Below are 19,340 nucleotides of genomic sequence, written 5' to 3' on the forward strand. Positions count from 1 at the left end.
TCATCACTTCTCCAGCCACTCACTCTTCAAGGGTGGGGTGTAGTCCCGGCATCCCCTCTCTTATTGGTATGGCCGAGAAAAAGAGGGCGGGGAGGCCGGCTTAGGTCGCCCAATGGGCGTCGTGGCGTGTGGGGAAGGCGGAGCCGAGGCGCTTGGCAGCTGCCCAATCAGCGTCCTTGTTTGTGTGGTGCCGCCGCCGCCGGTGCAGCCGCCGCCGCCGCCGCTGCCCCCGTCTGTACCGCAGTGTCTGCTCCGCCCGCCCGCCCCGGTCCGGCCCGCCCCCCTCCCCCACCCCCGCCCCGGGTCCCGTCAGCGGGGTCCGGAACCCACTGTGCCGTCGCCTCTTCCTTTTTCGACGCCTCCGCCGCCGCCTGAGGAGGCGAGCTCGCCGGGAGTTACACCGCCACCGCCAGGTGAGGAGCTCTGGCCTAGGCCGGCCTGGCCGCCCGCCCGCCCGGGGGCGGTGAGGAGCGAGGAAGGGAGGGAGGCGGGCAGGCGGCGGCGGCGGCGGCGGCGGTGGGGGAAGGGAAAGGTGGAGGGCGGGGGGAGGGGAAGCGCCGCGAGCCGACGCCCGCCCGCGCGCCCCCGCCCCGCGTCCCCTCCCCCCGCGCCCCGCGCGCCCCCGCCTCGCGCTCCCCCTTCACCTCGTCCCCTCCCCCCGCTCCGCGCGCGCGCCCCGGCCTTTCCCTCCGGCCTCGCGCGCCCCCAGCGCGTGTCCCTTCATTCCTTCTCCTTTCACTCCTCGTCGCCTCCCTCGCGCCCCGGTTCCCCCGCCGTCCCCGCCGCCGCAGGCCCGCCATGCTCCCCTCCTCTCCCCTCCTGCGCGCCCCCCGTGCTGCCGTCGGGGTGCGGGGGCCGCTCCCTGCTCTCCGTGCGGGCTGCGGCGGCGCCGGGGACGGACGGGGCCCCCGGGGTGGCGGAGGCCGGGTGCCGAGCTTGGTGGGGTGAGGGGCGCGGGGCGCAGCGCCGGCGCCTTGGTCCCGTCGTCCGCCGCCCCCTCCGTGTCCCCTCAGTGCCCGAGGCGCCCGGGCCTGCAACTTACCTGCGACGGCCCAGCGGGACGGGCGGTACTTTCTGCTTCCCATTGAGTCGGGAGGTGCCGCCGCTGCGAGTGCGGGGGCCGGACCCCCGTGGGGCCGGGCGGCTGCCTGCCTCCCGCGCCGCTTCCCCGGCTCGGGCTGTGGCTCGTGGGGCGGCGGGGGCTGCGCGCGGGGGCGGCACGTGGGGGCGGCGGGGCGCCTCGTCGTCTCCTGCCGGCGCCCGCAGCTCGGCAGCCCCGACGGCCACTTGTCGCCCCCTGGCCGCGGGGCTGGAGGCCTCTGTGTGCCCGGAGGGGCTGCCAGGTCCTTCGTCCGCTTCCGCGAAGCCCAGGCGCGGGGCTTTCGGGCCGGACTGCCGCGGAGGCCTCGCACGGGCAGCAGCTGGAGTCGAGCAGGTTTAGCCCAGGTCGGTGGCCCGGGAGAAGAGCTGATGCTCCGGACGTTCCGGGACGTTTCTCTTTGTAGTAGTTTGCTTTTTTTTGAATAGACGGTGCGTGCAGGTGATGCAAATGGAAACGTTCCCCGGGCACCTCTGTCCTCCGGCCAACCAGCCCCCCTCCCGGCGCGGGTGAATTCTGGTGGTTTTCCGGCAGCCGCAAGGTGTCCGTGTGTGGTGTTGTGTATGCGTTGGAGGTGAACCCATGTGGGAGTTCAGTGCTAACTTTACGGCTCTTTCTTTGATAAACGGACTCTTGCTACCAGTGTGACAACCGCCGGGAGTCGTGTCTGTGGGGCTAGAGCGGTCTTGGTAGCGTCCTGCCCTGGAGCCGCCGAAGGCCTGCTGGGCGCTCGGTGTGCCCCGGGGGCCCACACCTGTTGGAGATGCTGCTGCTGCCGCGGTGACGGCTCCCCAGGCTCGGACCGTCGGCACGGGCTGGGTCAGGAGCCTCTCCTGGGGCTCTTGGGAAGATGCGGCTACTGTTACTAGCGGTACGGGCTGGTCGCGCTCCTTCCGTTCTCAGCTGGTGGCAGTGGTAGTCATCGCGGCCGAGAGTGACGTCCGGCGGTGTCGGTATTCATCAGCCGGAATCAGAAGGCCGGACTGGGGGCCTGGGGGCCGAGGGACCCAGTTTGAGAAGAGGTGCGGCTTGTGGACTCTGGTCCTGCCTGTTCCTTACTGAGAGCACTTGCCATGAGGTGAGAGTGATTTGTAGCTGACGGCAGCATCCATCTTTGTGACACTGTGGTTTGCCTCCCCGACGTGTGATGTCTGTTAACTTCCTGTTTAGAGGCAGTCCGAATAGGGTCTGAACAGAGGCTGCACTGAGATACTTGTCTAGGCTCGGTGTTCACCAGGCTCTCTGATCAGCCCTTCCGCTACCTTCTGGTGGTAACTTTTACTCTCGTGTTTAGCATAAGGCCACAGGGCGGTGGGGGAGGGACATGGGAGAAATTTGTTTTGAACTTTGTAGTCTTCAAAGTACGTTTAAAAAACTTGTGTGCTGTCCCCCCCCTTTTTTTTTTGAGCAAGTGTCTACTCCCCTCCACCTTTTCTTTCTCTGGCTGGGCCTGGCCAGACCTCCAGGTTGGGTTTTGGTTAGAGAACAGCAATGTGGAAGAAGAGACAGTGTGTTGGTGATTTTATAGTATCCTCCTCCTGTTCTAGGATCTCCGGATTCATCCTAGCTTTAAACAGTGTCTTGTATGTTGTATGAAACCAGGCCTCTTGTTTCAGTTTACTGACTTCTTCTTTCTTGCATCCTGCACCCCCCAAACTGGAGGTGCATGTGTAGGGGAACAGCACCTGTGCTGTCCTGGTTGCTGGACTCGAGCAGATTCCATGTTAGCCACCCCATCGGGAGTCATGCTGACAAGCACCCCTCTGCCCTCCGCTCCTGCTCATGTTGTTTGGCTCATTGAGAAAAGCCAAGCCAGCTTTGGTTGATTAAAACAGCTGTTGTAGAAATCGTAAGCTCTGAACCACAACTGGGACCGAGAGACTTTGTTTTCCAGATCCTTTGCAGTACTAAAAGCCCTGCATCATGACATATCGAGGCACAATAGCCAGGCATTTTCTGAGGCACTTTGGAGGGGAAGAAGAGAAAAAAAAAGACACATACCCAGATTGACTATAAATCTAGTCCTGGCGTAAAGCTGTCCACCTCTTGCTCAGAAAAAAATCCAACCTATCAGACAATGCCACACAAAGTTTCAGTTCCCCTGCATTGGCTAAGCCTGGGAAAAGATAACATAAGGATGTTCAATTTCTGTTGAAAACTCCTGGCTTTTGGGGGGGAAAGCTTCTGTGAGCCGTATTATTCGGTTTATCGTTAATAATCCCCATGACGCTTTTTCTGTAGGTACTGGTTGGGGATTTCGGTGGCTCCAGGGTCCATGAAGCAGAGCCTCCTATATTTGTGTAGAAACGACAAAAGCCTCTGAAGAAAAGTAGATCTGATTTGAAATGCTCCCTCCTCATGTTCCATCTTTTACTTCCTGTCTGACGGATATGTGAAATATTCCTGTACAGTTTGAGTTCATCCAGAAAGAAAGGACTGATCAGGGCCATTGAGGGCTTAACCTGTCTGACATAACTTCAACTTCATAGATGGCGTCTCCCTCAAAATTCTCTAATCTTTTCCATTGCCTTAAGTTGCCATCAACTGGCAAGAAACTATCCAGAGTTTTGGGTTATAGTACCAAAACCTACAGATGAGTAAGAACACGTATTTTTATTACTTTTGAGGTATGAAGAGGTCGAATCCCAGACATCAAAGAGTTGTAGTAATTGCAGAAACTTCTTTGACAGGATAATTGTTACTAATACTAACCAGTAAACTACTAAGGGAAATGACACGACTTCCACATTGCTGAGCCATTATCGTGTTACCTATTGTATCTGGCTAGTATACATTTTTAAAATAATTCAGGTTACTGTTACTTGAACCTGAATGTCTTGCTTTAAGCCTTTGGATGAAAGCTTTCTTGATCTTGTCTCATTTCGGGGGAAGGTGGGATTTGTAATCTCCTGAAATATAGGTTGGAATGTTAGTAGGATTTAGATTAGACGTCAGGATTAGTAAATTCCCATTATGGTGGTGAGGGATTAGAATGTTAACTGGAGAGCATGTGCATCTCTTACCTAGAAGGTATTTATAAAAATTAGCTTTTTGAGAGTATTTAAATTCAGACTTCCTAGGAGGGAGGTTGTGAGCTAGTAAGTTGAAAACTGGAATAGTAGAACACAGGTGTAGAGAGTCTGGAAATCCTCGGTCAGATCCTAGCTTCTTTGCCACTTACTGGCTTTATGACTTTGTGTAAGGCTCCTAATTTTTGAATTCTCATTTCTCCCAGTCCTTAGAGTGGCCTATATAAGGTCTTACCTGATCTGCCTGCCCTTCTCCATCCCTTCTCTTTTTGATTACCTATCATCCTCCCACTTGCTCACTCCATTCCGGTCACATCGACTTGTTTCTTAAATGTATCAGCCAGCCTCTTTATCTTAGGACCTTTGCACTAGCTATTCCCTCTAGTGGGAAATAGCGAGTTTTTCCCACAGAGATAATACGAATGACTAATTTTCTCTAATTTTCAAGTTTTTGCTTAAATGTTATCTTTTCAATAAGATCTTATCCTACCCATGTTTAAAATTTTACCTTCAACTCCCGCCTCTCACTCCTAATCCTTCCCTATCCTATTTTTCTTTTCATAGCCCAACTTTATAACATACTTGTTACATTTATTGCTTTTTGGTTCCCCTCCTATTACATAAGGTTTATGAAGGCATGGATTTATTTTAGGTATTTTGTTTAATGGCTAGTATAGTGCCTGGCATGTAGTTAAGACTCAAATATTTATTGATCACATAAGAATAACAACTGTTTTCCTAACCATGTTTGTTTATAACAAAAGTACGAAATGTGATAAGCATACTATGGGATCCTACAATGTTTTGTGAACTTTAAAGCATTATACAAATAATGATAAAACAATCGCTTTCCCATTGAAATGGTCAATCATACTTGGTTATTGAAAAAAATTTCCATGTACACAAATATTAAAATATCACTCCTAAATTCCAGCCCCTTATTTCCAGCTGTCTACTATGTGCTAGACATAGCCACTTCTGTATTCCATTGGTACCTTAAACTCAACGTTTTTGTGGTCTGTTCCCCTTCTTTGATCCACTGAGTCACCTAAGCCAAAAATATGAGCATCACTATCAATTCTCTCTTCCTAATTCAGGGCCAAACAACTCTTACTTGGAATATTGCCATGAACTTAATAGTTCTCTCTGTTTTTGGTCTTGTTCCCTTTTAGACTGTTAATCAGATTGTCTTCAAAATGGTCTAACACAGAGATCTGATTATTGTCCTTCCCCTTCTCAAAAGTATTCAATAGCTTCCAATCATTTAAAGGTAAAATTTAAACTTTACATAGTATTCAGTAGTCAGAGGCCTTTATAATTTTGGCCTTTGCCTTTCAATCTAGCCTTACTTTTGTCCCTTACAGTTCCAATTTTAGTATATGTGCTGCCGAAGCGAGCACCCCTTACAGTTTATATATGAGAAAATAACAGTTCTTTTAGTTCCCAGATCAGCTTCCAAATTTCATTTCAAATGCTACTTTCTCTGGGAAGTCTTCCTGGCTTGCCCAAAGAGACTTAGATATGCTTTCTTCTCTGCTCTCACTCTTAATTTATAAATACTGCTTGTCTCCCCCCAGTGGTCTGTAAACATCCTGAAAGAAGATACTATGTCTTTTTACTGTTGTGTCTCCAGTGCCTAGCGTGGTGGCTGTCTCCTGAAAGATACTTAAAAATATGCATAATCCTGTGGGTTCAAAAATACTGCATACATTTAGAAGATGCCCCTTTTGTTATTTTCTGGGGACCAAAGAAGAAGGTTGGAGTTTTTGTTCTGCCATTTATCATCTGTGCGACCTTAGTTGAGTCACTTGAAGTCTCCAAGCAGTAGTTTCCCGAACTGAGAAATGAGGACCAATAGCTGCTGTGTCTATTTTACAAGGTTTCTGTGTCAGTCAGAGGAGATTATGCATGTAAAAGGTGCTTTAGAAACCGCAAAGCGCTGGGTAGTTGTTAGTTATTACCAGCTGACGCAAGCAGAGCTTTTCTCATAACTCATCTTTCCTCATTGATGGGAGGCCCTTTCTATCACTGGAGCCACAAGTACTCTTATCCAACATGTGTCTGCTCATGCTGATCCATTTTCATCAGCAGTGTAGTATACTCCTGTATGTCGTCTTAACGGGGGCAAATTTAGAGACTTTCCCAACATCCCAGTGGATAAGTTGCAAAATTCAGAGAAGTTACACTTCTCAAGGAGTCTCCCAGTCATGAATTCTGTAATTTTTCCCCCTCGGATTTCAAAGAAATTTGCAACTTTTAGAACTTACAAGGAATTTAAAAAATACCAATGTGAGCTCATTTGTCGATCACTTTCTTTGTGTAAGGCTTTTGACTATTTTAACTCTTGCAGTAACTCTGGGAGGGAGATTTTTTTATAACCATTTTACAGATGAAAAAACTCACTTCTCAGGCAGGTTGTCATTTTGCCGGAATCTCACAGATTAAGAAAAGTGGTGAATCTACTATTATTTGAACTCTGCCTGACTCCAAAAGTTGTGATCTTACCATTCTCCTAACATTTCTCATAGAGTTTTGTTTTGCCTTTTCCGACAACAAAACCCAGGATGGTTCTCCTTAGTATTAATAAGTTTTACGTAAAAGAAGTTAATGTGGTCAAACAGTCCTGGGCTAAGTTAAGGTAGATTTCTTTACAGCGTGACACTTCCCAGAGCCTAGCACGTCTAAATATACAGTGTACCTTAGGGGTGGTAGAAAAATGGCTGAAGGACGCAGAGCTTCTCAAAATTACGGGACCATGAAAGAGCATCTTAGGGTACTAGCGATCCCACTGAGTGCTTTGAGAAGGCTCTACTTGCTGTTCTGCTTCCCTGTACTTCCTCTGTGGGTTGACGTTTTTTAAAAGGTTGCAACTCCGGAATGGGGGAATTGACAGCTTTCGTGTGCTGGTTTTCCAGGGAACTAGTGTGGTGGCAGGTAGTTTTTTAGAAACATCACTGATACAGAGGCTGCATTCCTCCCTGTCCCCCCATGAATCTTCTAAGGCAAGTGGCACAGCTCATCCAGCGTGGCCCTCACCTTCATTGAGTTCCCAGGAGGATAACTGTAACTGAGCTCTGCCCCCCATCTTCTTTCATCTAAGTGCAAGAAGCAGGGGAGTAAGGTTTCAACTTTGTGAGTGAGCAGAAACTCTTGAGCCAGGAGCAAGAAACCCTTTCTGTAAAGATGGTAATATCACACTAAGAAATCTGCAAAGCCCATCATTCTTTTTCTTCTGTGAGGCGTGCAGACGGACCTGGGGATCAGAGAGAAGGAACAATACCTTTGATTTTTCGTTTTTTTTAAAGGTGATATTTTGGTCTTAAAATAAAAACAAAACTTTGAGAAATCTGTATCATGTAAAGGCATAAAGGTTACCTGAATGGCATTCACTCCTGAATTCCAAACATTTATCTTGTAGTTGGAGCTACCAGTGAAAAATATTAAAAATATTTCCCCAATAGGATGTAACATTTTTTGGAGGGAGGGCAGTTTTCTAATCACTCTTTAACATTCATATGACTAGATTCATGTGTTGCTATTAAAGTAATAGCTGCTGCCCTGGGCAGGTCGGCTGGAAGACTATGTTATGTTCTGTGGAAATTGGATGTGACTAGCATGACGCTCTTCACATGTACTAGAGCTTGATCTGTAAGTGTCCATGAATAAATTAACGTTACTCTGATGCCATTCTTTCTCATTTTATCATTCAGGTAGGAAAGAATGCTCAGTGCCTCAGCTGAGTGCATTGTGAATTTCAAAGTTTTGCTTTTTTAGAGTATTTTAAATCGAGATATTTTTTGTCAAATGAACGGAAACTAGAATATGGGTCTCTTACTGCACTAAGATACAATCCTAAGTTTTTATTAGCCTGCATTTTTAACTCTTCATCTTCTTGGAGAGCTATTTCCCAGTTGATTTCTGTAATAACGCGTTAACATTGAACTGAAGGCTTTCCAGGAATATAGGTGACTGCAAACGGATCTTTTATAGCTGTGTTTTACAGTGGATAGAAACATCTTAAAAATAGCAAGTGCATCTTTAAAAAAACCTTGAGGATTCAAAGGAATAAGATCTTTTTAGCCTAAATAGTGATGTAAATTTTTTTTTTGAGATCTAATGAATTACTATGCATAAATAGGTACCACCTGTTACGAACTTTTTTGATTGTTGAGTGACCTTGGTACTCCCAAGGCCTTGATGTCTATCTGGTGTTAAATTGTAGCTTCCCAATTTTGTCAATTATAGAGTGGTAGATGTCACAAAGGGTATAAATAACCAAGGTTAGAATCTGGGCAGTCTTTATTTCCAAAGTAAACTTTCTATTCTGTCTGGCTTAATATCTGGTAATATTCACAGGAGGGAGTAAAATGCAATGTGATAAAGTAGTTTCAAAAACAATCCTTTTTAAAAGGGTCTGTAGCTGCGTGTGACTTGTGCTGTCTTCTGGGTTCAGTTGGGTTGAGGGTGTGAAAAGGACTGTATGAGGGGTGCTGTTGTGATGCAGAGAGTTACTAGGAGGCAGTGAGGTTTTTACTCATTGTTTTACAGCTTTGTAAGTTAACTGAAGAAACCTTTGGAAGCTGGCGTTTTTAATTTTGTTGTTCTTGGGACTGTTCAGCATGTCTTTTCGTGTGCTGCCTAGACTGTCACATTAGCTTTTGTGGGGTATCCTGTAAAGCTGCGGTCAGTCGGTCTCTCTCTTTCCTTGTCTGTCTGTTTCAGAACCAACCGTTCTCAGTGTTGGCATAAATTGAATTTTGGTGTCTGGATATGAGACAGTAGTCTAGTATTGATACTACTCTTAGTGTATATTTTTCAGTTAATTGCTTGAAAGCTGTTCTTTGGTTAAACTATAATGACTTGGTTACTGGAAAAGTATAGCTCTGCAGTCACAAAGTCCTGGGTTCAAATTTCTACTCCACCACTTATTTGTTGTAGGCCTTTTGCTTCTCTGTGCCTGGCAGATAGTAACTGTTCAGTAAATGTTAGACATTCTTACACAAGATAATGGTAAACCTAGCACATAGTTTGTGTGTGTGTGGTAAAATATACATACATGTACCATTTCAACTATTTTAAGTGCACAGCTCGGGGGCAGTAAATATGTTCACATTGTTGTGCAAACATCACCACTATCCATCTCCAGAACTTTCTCATCTTCCCAATTTGAAATTCTGTCCCCATTAAAAAGTGCCCATGTTTCCTCCCTGAGCCCTGGGCAAGCACCGTTCTGCTTGCTGTGCATTTGACCACTCCAGGTACCTCATATAAGTGGAATCATACAACAGCTGTCCTTTTGTGTTGTCAACCTGGCTCATTTCACTGCGCATGATGCCTTCAGGGTTCATGCGTGTTAGAGCATGGGTCGATTTCATTCCTTTTTAAAGGCTGAATAATATTCCAGTTTATGTACGAGTATCTACCACATTTGGTTTATCTGTTTATCCATTAATGGCCACTGGGTTGTTTCTCCTTTTGGCGATTGGGAGTAATGAATGCTGCTATGAACATGAATGTGCAGATAACTGCGTTGAGTCCGTTTTCTATTCTTCGGGTATGTACTCAGTTGGACGTGCTGGACCAGATGGCAATTCTATGTTTAATTTTTTGAGGAACTGCAATGCTGTGTTCTATACTGACTATACCATTTACATCCCCATCAGCAATGTACAAGGATTCCAATTTCTCTGTATCCTTGCCAACACTTATTTTCTGGTTTTTCGTTTTTATAAAAGCTATCCCAGTTGGTGTGAAGTGGTGTCTCGTGGTTTTTGTTTGCATTTCTCTAATGATTAGTGATGCTGTGTATCTTTTCATGTGCTTGTCATTTGTATATCTTTGGAAAAAACGTCTATTCAGGTCCTTGCCTATTTTTTAAATTAAATTACATTTATTTTTATTTTGCAATACAGTTGCCATTCAATATTATGTTAGTTTCAGGTGTACAACATAGTGGTTAGACATTGATATAACTTACGAAGTGATCCCCGATAAGTCAAGTATTCATCTGGCACCATACATAGTCACCACAATATTCTTGACTATATTCCCTATGCTGTACTTTACATCTCTGTGACTGCCAATTTGTACTTCTTAATCCCTTCACCTTTTTCAGCCCCCAACCCCCTCCCATCTGGCAACCATCAGCTTGTTCTCTGTATGAGTATGTTTCTGTTTTGTTTGTTCGTTTATTTTGTTTTTTAGATTTCACATATAACTGAAATCATATGGTATTTGTCTTTCTCTGACATTTCATTTAGCATAATACTCTCTAGGTCCATCCATGTTGTCACAAATGGTAAGATTTTATTTTTTTATGGAGGAGTAATGCTCCATTGTATATATGTACCACGCCGTCTTCCTAAGTCAAGTTATTGTCCTTTCAGTCTTAGTTGTGGAGGGGGCAGCTCAGCTCCAGGTCCAGTTGCAGTTACTAGTTGCAGAGGGCGCAGCCCACCATTCCTTGCGGGAGTCGAGGAATTGAACTGGCAACCTTGTGGTTGAGAGCCCACTGTCCCATGTGGGAATCGAACTGGCAGCCTTCGGAGTTAGGAGCATGGAGCTCTAACCGCCTGAGCCACCGTGCCGGCACCCCCCCCTTTTTTTTTTAAGGAGGGTGCATCTCTAAGTGGCCTATGTGGGAATCGAACCCGGCAACCTTGGTGTTAGTAACAACGTGCTCTCACCAACTGAGCTAACCCCGTACCATGCCTTCTTTATACAATCATCTCCCATTTTTCAATTGGGTTGTTTGGTTTTTTATTATTAAGTGGTAGTTCTTTATGTATTCTGGATATTAATCGTTTATCAGATATGGATTTGCAAATATTTTCTCCCATTTTTGTGGGTTACCTTTTTACTCTATTGACAGTGTCCTTTAATGCACAAAAGTTTTTAATTTTGCTGATATCAAATTTAGTTTCTCTTTTGTTGCCTGAGTTTTTTGGTGTCATGTTCAAGAAATTGTTGCCAAATCCAATGTCATGAAGCGTCGTCCGCACGCCTATGTTTTTCACTAGGAGTTTTATAGTTTTAATTATTGCACTTGGTTTTTGATCCATTTTGAGTTAATTTTTGTATATGCTGTAAGGAAAGGATCCAACTTCATTTTTTTATATATGGATATCCAGTTTTTATAGCATTATTTATTGAAAAGACATTCCTTTCTCCATTGAGTGGTCTTGGCACCCTTGTTGAAAATCATTTGCCCATATACGCAAGGGTTTACTTCTGGGCTCTCCATTCTGTTCCATTGGCCTGTATGTATGTCTTTATTACAACACCATTTTGATTATTGGAGCTTTGTAGTTAAGTTTTGCAATCAAGTAGTGTGACTGTTCTTTTTCAATATTGTTTTGGCTATTTGGGGTCCCTTGAGATGCCATATGAATTTTAGGCTGAGTTTTTCTGTTTACATGCTTTTTTATATTGGGCCAAGCAGTATAAAACTAATCTGAATGCAATCTTGTTATTACATTATGGCTGCTCATTCCTGTCGTAGTTTTTATTTCACCTAGCTCCTGGGATCACAGTACTTTATGACATTAGAATCAAGGTTACTCCAAATATCTTGTTCTGGTAAATGAATTATATTGTTGTGGTGGGAACATTTTATTTTTTAAAGTTTGGTTCAAATTTTTTTAAAAAGTCAAGATACACAGTGAAAAGTTTCTCATCGTTTCTCACCTGCCTAGTTTTAAACCCCATCACTGTTATTCCTTTCTTTTATCATTTCAGTGTATACACACACACAGACACACACGCACGCACGCAAATACGGATTTATTTTTAGTTTTTCTTCTGTTTACACAAAAGGTAGCATGGTTTTCCACATACTGCTTTTATCCACTTAATAACATAGAAAAAAATTTCAAATCTGTATATAGAGAATTTACTTACTCTTTAAATTTTAATGGTGAAAAATCTTTTAATGGATATCAGACTTCATTGGGAATAACATTTGGGTTTATAGCTGTGTACCTTTCAGACTGCCTACAGGTCTTGCTATTTAATGACTTTTCATTGCTGCTGTTCGCTTAGTCAACAATGAATAGCATAATTTGAGTACTACTGGGTTATTAAACTTAATTTAGGAATGCTGATTACTTAGTTCATGAATTCTGTTTTATAATTTCATCTGTAGTCCTAAATCCCAAATTCTGTCAGAAAATCTGATCAGTGATATGGGGTTATTTTCCAATTCCTGAAGTATAGAGCGGAGGTGGTTTTCCCTATCTTAGACTGCTTCAGACTAGGAAAATGACAGTTAATTGTTCTGTCAGCATTTTTTTTTTTTTTTTCTTTTTCGGGAACCGAACCGGCGGCCTTCGGAGTTAGGGACTTGGAGCTCTAACCGCTTGAGCCACCGGGCCGACCCCAGTTAATTGTTCTGATAAAGAGAAAACTTGGGTCTCTACTCTTGTGGTGTGTCCCCCCCCCTCCTCCAATTAATGCTCTGCTTACTTTGTATCCACTTAAATCCACTGGTATTGGGAACTGAAAAGGCCTGACCATTAATACTTTCTCAGAACATTGGTTGTACACTTAACTATGTCAAAAACATACGTAGGTGTTGTAGAGTACATGAAGATAAATGCCAGCCTCAGTCCTCAAGAAAATACATAATCCAGAAGAGGAGAGAAGACATACATCAAAATAACTATAATACGAGATACAATATGATTATAAATTAAGTAACCGGCATATTAGGAACAAGTGTCTTTTAAGTAAGAACGGTATCTTTATTGACCACTTTTTACAACTTGGGTTGGAGTGTGAGACAGACTTAACCAAATCCTGAAAATTCTACTTTCAAAATCTCTATTCCATTCATTTGTTTCCCAACTTCTCTTGCTTTAATTTTAGCTATTGTGATTGCTTGCCCATATCCTTTTAATACCTTTGATATGTTTTTAATAATAACTAACACTTAATTGGGCTTTTCTATGCCAGGCACTATTCTAAGCACTTCACATTAATTAACCTCTTTAATCCTTAACAAATACTCTAAAGGTAGATGCTGTTATCTTTCCCATTTTACAAATGAAAAAAACTGAGTGGCAGAGAGGTTTGCCTAAGGTCACTCACATATCTAATAAGTACAAGTGCTGAGATACAGCATTAGGAAGTCTGACTCTTCTTAAGCTCAAACTCTTGAGTATTATTCTGTTCTCTTGCCTGTGTGTGTATGTTTATACATATACATGATACATTTGTCTGTCATTGTTTTAATAGTTGTATAATATTTCATTGTATGAGTATAATTTACTTAATCTGTTCCTTCTGAGGAACATTCAGGATGTTTTGTGTGTGCGTGCATGCGCGCTGTCATAACCAGGGTTCCAGTGAAACATCTTACATACTTCTTATTGATGTAAGAAACGTCCAGATCTGTCGAGAATTTTTATGAGTTTATTCGATCCAAAGCTGACGACAGTTGCCAGGGAGCAAGATCTCAAATGCTCTGGAGAACAACAGTTTTGCAGTTTCTTTTATGCCTTTGAAATTAAGGCGGGAATGTAAGGAAGATTGTATGAAAGTGGGAGAAAGCAAGGTGGGAACTGGATTACAGGATAGTTAAGATGTGCTGCTCTTGAGGGTGATTATTTCAAAGGTGTGTTAACCTAAATACTCAAAAAGGATGGACAGGGATTGCTTAAGGCAAATATAACCTTTTACTAAAGAAGTCATATGCCTGGGGCATGACTACCCACCATGACCTGCCGTTAGGACTTACGATTAGATCACTCTGTGAAGTTTCTTTCCATAGAACTCCTTTTTTTGTCCACAGTCTTTATACATTTTATTATATCTGTAGGTAAAATTTCTAGAAATACAATTACTGGAGCCAAGGGCTTGTACATTTAAAATTTTGTTAGAGAGTATTAAATTATTCTCCAAAAATTTGTATCAATTTATATTCACACCAGTACGCTGAGTTTCTAATACAACTTAATTTAAATCTAAATTTGAGGGAAATAGTGTGGCTGGACAGTGATAAGAACTGTCTTCCAGAATCTTCAGGAACACTTACATAGTACCTTATTAGCATTTCCTTTCTTAAAAGCAAGTATCTTGGAATTTGGATTATTGGCCTTGTGACTATAGCTAATTGTTGGAAAGAGGAGTAGGCATCTTAACAGAAAACTTTTCATCTTTAAAATGTCCCTCAAACCTCTCACTTGTCACTCTGAATGTAAACATTTTGATAAATTGATTTCTTGTCACCACAGTCTTTATGAATCAGGACAGCGGCAGGAGTGGGGCATGTGCAGGTCTCAGTTGACTGCTTCCACTCCGTTCTGGAGCACGCGTTCACTCCCGGTCGGCCGAGCAGAGAGCCGGCTCCGCAGGGTCATCCTGTTGTCAGGGAGTGGGGATGTTAAGATAGTAAATGCCTTCCACGACTTCAGACTTTCTTTCTGACTAGTTTTCCTTAGCAGTGGGTCACTTCCTTATATTCCTCCGTATCCCATTTTTCTGCTTTTACAATGAAGATTTATTTTATTCAGCAGATTTAAATTTTGTTTAGTGAATTTAGAACTCACTGGTAGGCTTCACCTGCCCAGAGTAGGGGGGTGGGGTTACCTTTGGTGGTACCACGACCCCACACACATTTTTTCTTTTATCCCATATTCAGGGCCTACTGTCAGAAGTAAAATGAAACACACTTAGTTTTCATAAACATTCTTCAAGAGTGACCGGAAATTTGACTAATTCAAGGGCATGAAATGGGTTCAAAGTTACCATCTCCTTTGAGAATAGTAAAAGAGCATTGGAAGCTGTTTCATTAATTTATTGGTGGTGGTGGTGTCTTGCTTAATTCTTATTCAGGAAGTCTGTCATTTTTACTTCCAAGGAGCAAAGCTTGACTTCTGGGCCTGTTAATATCAGTTCTCTGAACTTTTGGTTTACTAAGTAAGATATTTCCTTCTGTTGACTGACCACTGCTCGTCTTTACTTTCTTTCTGCTTGACACTGCGTTTTTGGAAAAGAAACTGGAAGCTTCACTTATCTTATCATCACTACTGACTGTTCGTAGTGTCAGCCCAGATGAAGGAGGTTCTAACTTTAAAATGTTGAAAGCTTAACGATTCTGACATTTGGGGTGAAATTTATTCCTAAGAGTTTTTCTTTATTTTTCAGCTTAACAAGAAGTATCTTTGAATAAACCTTAATGAAGGGGAAAGGATTTCTCTTCCATTTACTTAAAGCCTTCACGTTCGTCATTTTTTGGATAAACTTAGGGTCACTTTTGAGACCTCACTAGGGAAAGAGAGATAACATCAATAAAGAGAAAGTGCTCGAGTCCATGAGAGTAAAAACTCCACGGAGGGAGGAATTTTGCCTTATTTGCTATTGTAGCCCTGTATTAAGAACAATGCTTACTATATACTATGTGATTAATTTGTTGAGTGAACACGAAATAGAAAGCTTAATTGTAGGATACTCATATTTGGCATTCTGTACACCATTTAAGGTGAATGTGTCAGCTTGGATAAAAATCAAAGGTAATGTTGAAAAATGTGAGTTACAAAGGAATATATATGTATAATAATAATACCATAATTTTTTTAACTTGCAAAACAATGCAGTATTTTTTTATATAGATATACCTGCACACATAAAGTAAAAGTTATTTGAAAGAGCGTGGCAGTGATAAGCAATCAGTAGAGGGGAGCTCAGTAGAGGGGTTACCTTTGAGGAAAAGAGGGAGGGAAGTAGGATTGGAATAGTTACTAAGAGAACTTCAGTTTTATTTGTGATGTTTTATTTCTTAAACTAGATAATAAGTGGTTGTTATAATATTCTGTATACTTTTTTGTATATTTGAAATGTTTGGTAAAAATAAATGAGAGTTTAGATCAGGGGTCAGCAGACTAAGGGCTGATAGGCCACATTTTGCTTGCTGCCTGTTTTTGTCCAGCCTGTGTGAGCTAAAGATTATGCATGGCTTTTACAGTTTTAAATGGTTGAAACAGCACCAAAAAGATATTTCATAATATGCAAAAATTATACAAAGTTCCTATTTTGGTGTCTATCGTTTCATGGGAAGTAACCATACTTATTATTTACACACTAATCTACAGCTGCTTTCACAGTGCTACAGTGTCACGTGTTAGTAGTCACCACAAAGCTAAGGCCCCCAGTGCCTAAAATAGTTACTATATGGTCCTTTACAGAAAACGGCCAATCTGTGCAGTAAATTGATTCTGGTCCTACGTAGATTAATAGTAGTGTAACTGGACAAATGAGCTATTATTTGGTGGATACTTGTAATAAGTTGGAGATAGCCCCAGAATTTTTCCCCCCTTTCTTTCGCCTCTCCAGAATGTTTTTTAAAAGAACATCTTAATCAGAGGAAAATCAGTCAGCCAGATGCGGACTTTCATGGAAGGTGGTTGCCCATTAGTTGTTTCATCTTGTTGAATAAGGTTACATCTTTAACTTGCTTGTTTTTAAAGTTCCTGATTCTAATTTGACTCTGGGTATATGACAGTTTTAAATACTTAGCAGAGCTGTGTGATTTGAGATTGATATTTTATTAGCTTTTCTTTTTTCCCAACAATTTTCAGCTAATCAGCAGCGTTTTAAAGGAATGTAATATTTGAATGAGCAAACACACAGAGTCACTGAAGTAAGGGCATCTGTTTCAGCAATCGTTCTTTTAGTTTTAAGATGTATTAAACTTTGGCCAAACGTTTAGCTTTGGGAACTTAAAATATGTAGCCCGAGTAGTGATTTGAATCCATTACAATAGAGCTGGCATTTTTTTAAAGACATAGGACTGGATCCCTGTAGAAGAAATTTTTCTTAAGTAGATACTTCCACTTCAGAGCAATGGAACGTAATTTTGATTATTTGTAGAAAAATACTGTATTTCCCTGAGAAGCACTAATCTCTCCCGTGCACTTCATTGGGTAGCCTGAGACACTGAGCAGCAGTAGTCAAGGAAGTAATCCTGTTTGAGGTATTATAGCTGTCTTCTGTTCTCGTTCTCTCCGGGCTGCATAAGATGGTTCTGTTCTTATACTAGAAGAAAAGGAAAAGGCAAAATCAGATGATTTGAGTGCTCTTTGTCTTTTCTTTCTTATAAAGTGTTTTAAGAGATATCGTTTTAGTTTTGAAAGCCATAGCCACAGTATTTTAATGAACTGAAAGTGTTTGCTTAGCCACTTTTCTCTTTTTAAAAGACCCTTCAGAAAGGTATCTTAATAAAGTTGCCTTGGATTTAAAAAGCAATGAAATGTAAAATACCTAGTCAGATGACATTTTTTTCTCTAAGAAATTTATGGATGTGTAAGTAGAATATCGGAAGATCTTCTAAACTCCTCTAAAGTTAATATTTCAGTCAATATGGGAATTGCTTTCTTGGCCTGAAAATTTTTCTATCCGGCTTGAAAGTTTTTCTATCCACTCTTAAAGACCCACAAGCCACTCTGTTTTTATGGTCCCTCGTATTTTTTTTTCCAGATTATCCCCTTTATCTGTCCTAGTTGTTGGAGTAGAGAATCCATTTCTTTTTTTTTTCTTCTTCTTTAGTTAACGTCAGACGGGTAATGTGCCGATGTCGTAAAAGGTTTGTGGGAGGCACATCTCACGCAAAAGCGTGACCACCCCATCATCACACTTATGAACTACAAAAGGATCAAGAATCCAGTTCTTGTTTGAGTGGTGCTTTGGCTTGGGGATAGGCGACTGTCTTCCTATTATATTACCGTGCTTCCCCGAAAATAAGGCCTAGCCGGATCATCCACTCGAATGTGTCTTCTGGAGCAAAAATTAATATAAGACCTGGTATTATATTATATTTTAGTATATTATATTAATTATATTATACCCGGCCTTATATTGAGACCGGGTCTTACATTAATTTTTGCTCCAAAAGACACATTAGAGTTGATGGTCGACCAGGTCTTATTTTCAGGGAAACACGGTAGTAGCTAATAAGTTTCATGCCTGATCTCACGCAGACCTCTTTAATGCTATGTAGAGATTTTCTTGTTAGAGAGGTTTTCAAAGAGTCTTTTTTAACTTTCAAAATGTATGAAAGTCTCAGTGCACAGGATACGTGACCCTGACCTCAGATGTGCTTATCAATCTTAGAAAGCTTTATAGGTAAAAAGGAATGGCTAACTAGAACTGCATGGCTAAAGGAAGGACTTGAATACTGTCACGTATCTCGAACTCAAGGGTAAATCGTTTCATTATCAAGAAGTATTTAGGGACTTGTCTCCTTGCCCCTCAGGTGTCTTGGTTCTGTACCTCTTGCACCTGATTTCTAGCAGCATTGAGACAAGAGATACCAGTCTTTTGCTGATCAGTTTTTGTTTTGTTGGGTTTTTTTGTAAACTTTTTCTTTTAATTGAGCTATGATATACATACAGAAAAGTTTTATATGGTGACATAGGTAGAGATATAGAAGATTACCTCCACCCAGAAGCCTGTCTCATGCCCCACTCCCAAAGGTAACCACTATTCTGACTTCCTCTGGTGGTGTTTGTGTTCAGCTACAGGCCTGAAACTGTTGGTAATAACCCCAGAACTCCTTGTGGGCGGTCGTGTTGTTGTTTACTCTAATGTGATTGTTTGCAGCTGGGAGGATTTTACCCCCCAGAGGACAGTTGGCTGTGTACCGGGACATTTTTGGTTCTCAAAACTGGAGGGTTGGGCTGGCCTGGTGGCTCAGGTGGTTGGCGCTCCGTGCTCCTAACTCCGAAGGCTGCCGGTTCGATTCCCACATGGGTCAGTGGGCTCTGAACCACAAGGTTGCCAGTTCAATTCCTCGAGTCCCGCAAGGGATGGTGGGCAGTGCCCCCTGCAACTAAGATTGAACACGGCACCTTGAGCTGAGCTCCCGGATGGCTCAGTTGGTTGGAGTGCGTCCTCTCAGCCACAAGGTTGCCGGTTCGACCCCCGCAAGGGATGGTGGGCTGTGCCCCCTGCAACTAGCAACAGCAACTGGACCTGGAGCTGAGCTGCGCCCTCCACAACTAAGACTGAAAGGACAACAACCTGACTTGGAAAAAGTCCTGGAAGTACACACTGTTCCCCAATAAAGTCCTGTTCCCCTTCCCCAATAAAAAAAAAAAATCTTAAAACAACAACAAAAAAATTGGAGGGTTGGGGTGCTACTGGCATCTAGTGTGTAGAGGCCAGAGATGCTGCTAAGCATGCTACCGTGCCTAGGACAGCTTCCTGCAACGAAGAGT

At 42.7% G+C, this 19,340-nt stretch overlaps 1 protein-coding gene across 3 annotated transcripts in view; it reads left to right on the forward strand.

The window, feature by feature from the left end:
* Positions 1–139: 139 nt before the first annotated feature.
* The window catches only part of GATAD2B (GATA zinc finger domain containing 2B), a 68,739-nt gene continuing 49,538 nt past the window's right edge, over positions 140–19,340 (forward strand). Inside the window, exon 1 of one of the 3 annotated variants that reach the window (XM_081025468.1) lies at positions 140–413. The gene's annotated coding sequence lies outside the window, so the exon portion shown is untranslated. Of the gene's footprint in view, positions 414–1,316; positions 1,447–19,340 lie in introns of those variants that run through there. The other 2 variants (XM_081025470.1, XM_081025469.1) reach the window with 2 other exon arrangements.

The sequence above is a fragment of the Rhinolophus hipposideros genome (genome assembly GCF_964194185.1).
Source record: "Rhinolophus hipposideros genome assembly, chromosome: 19".
NCBI lineage: Eukaryota > Metazoa > Chordata > Mammalia > Chiroptera > Rhinolophidae > Rhinolophus > Rhinolophus hipposideros.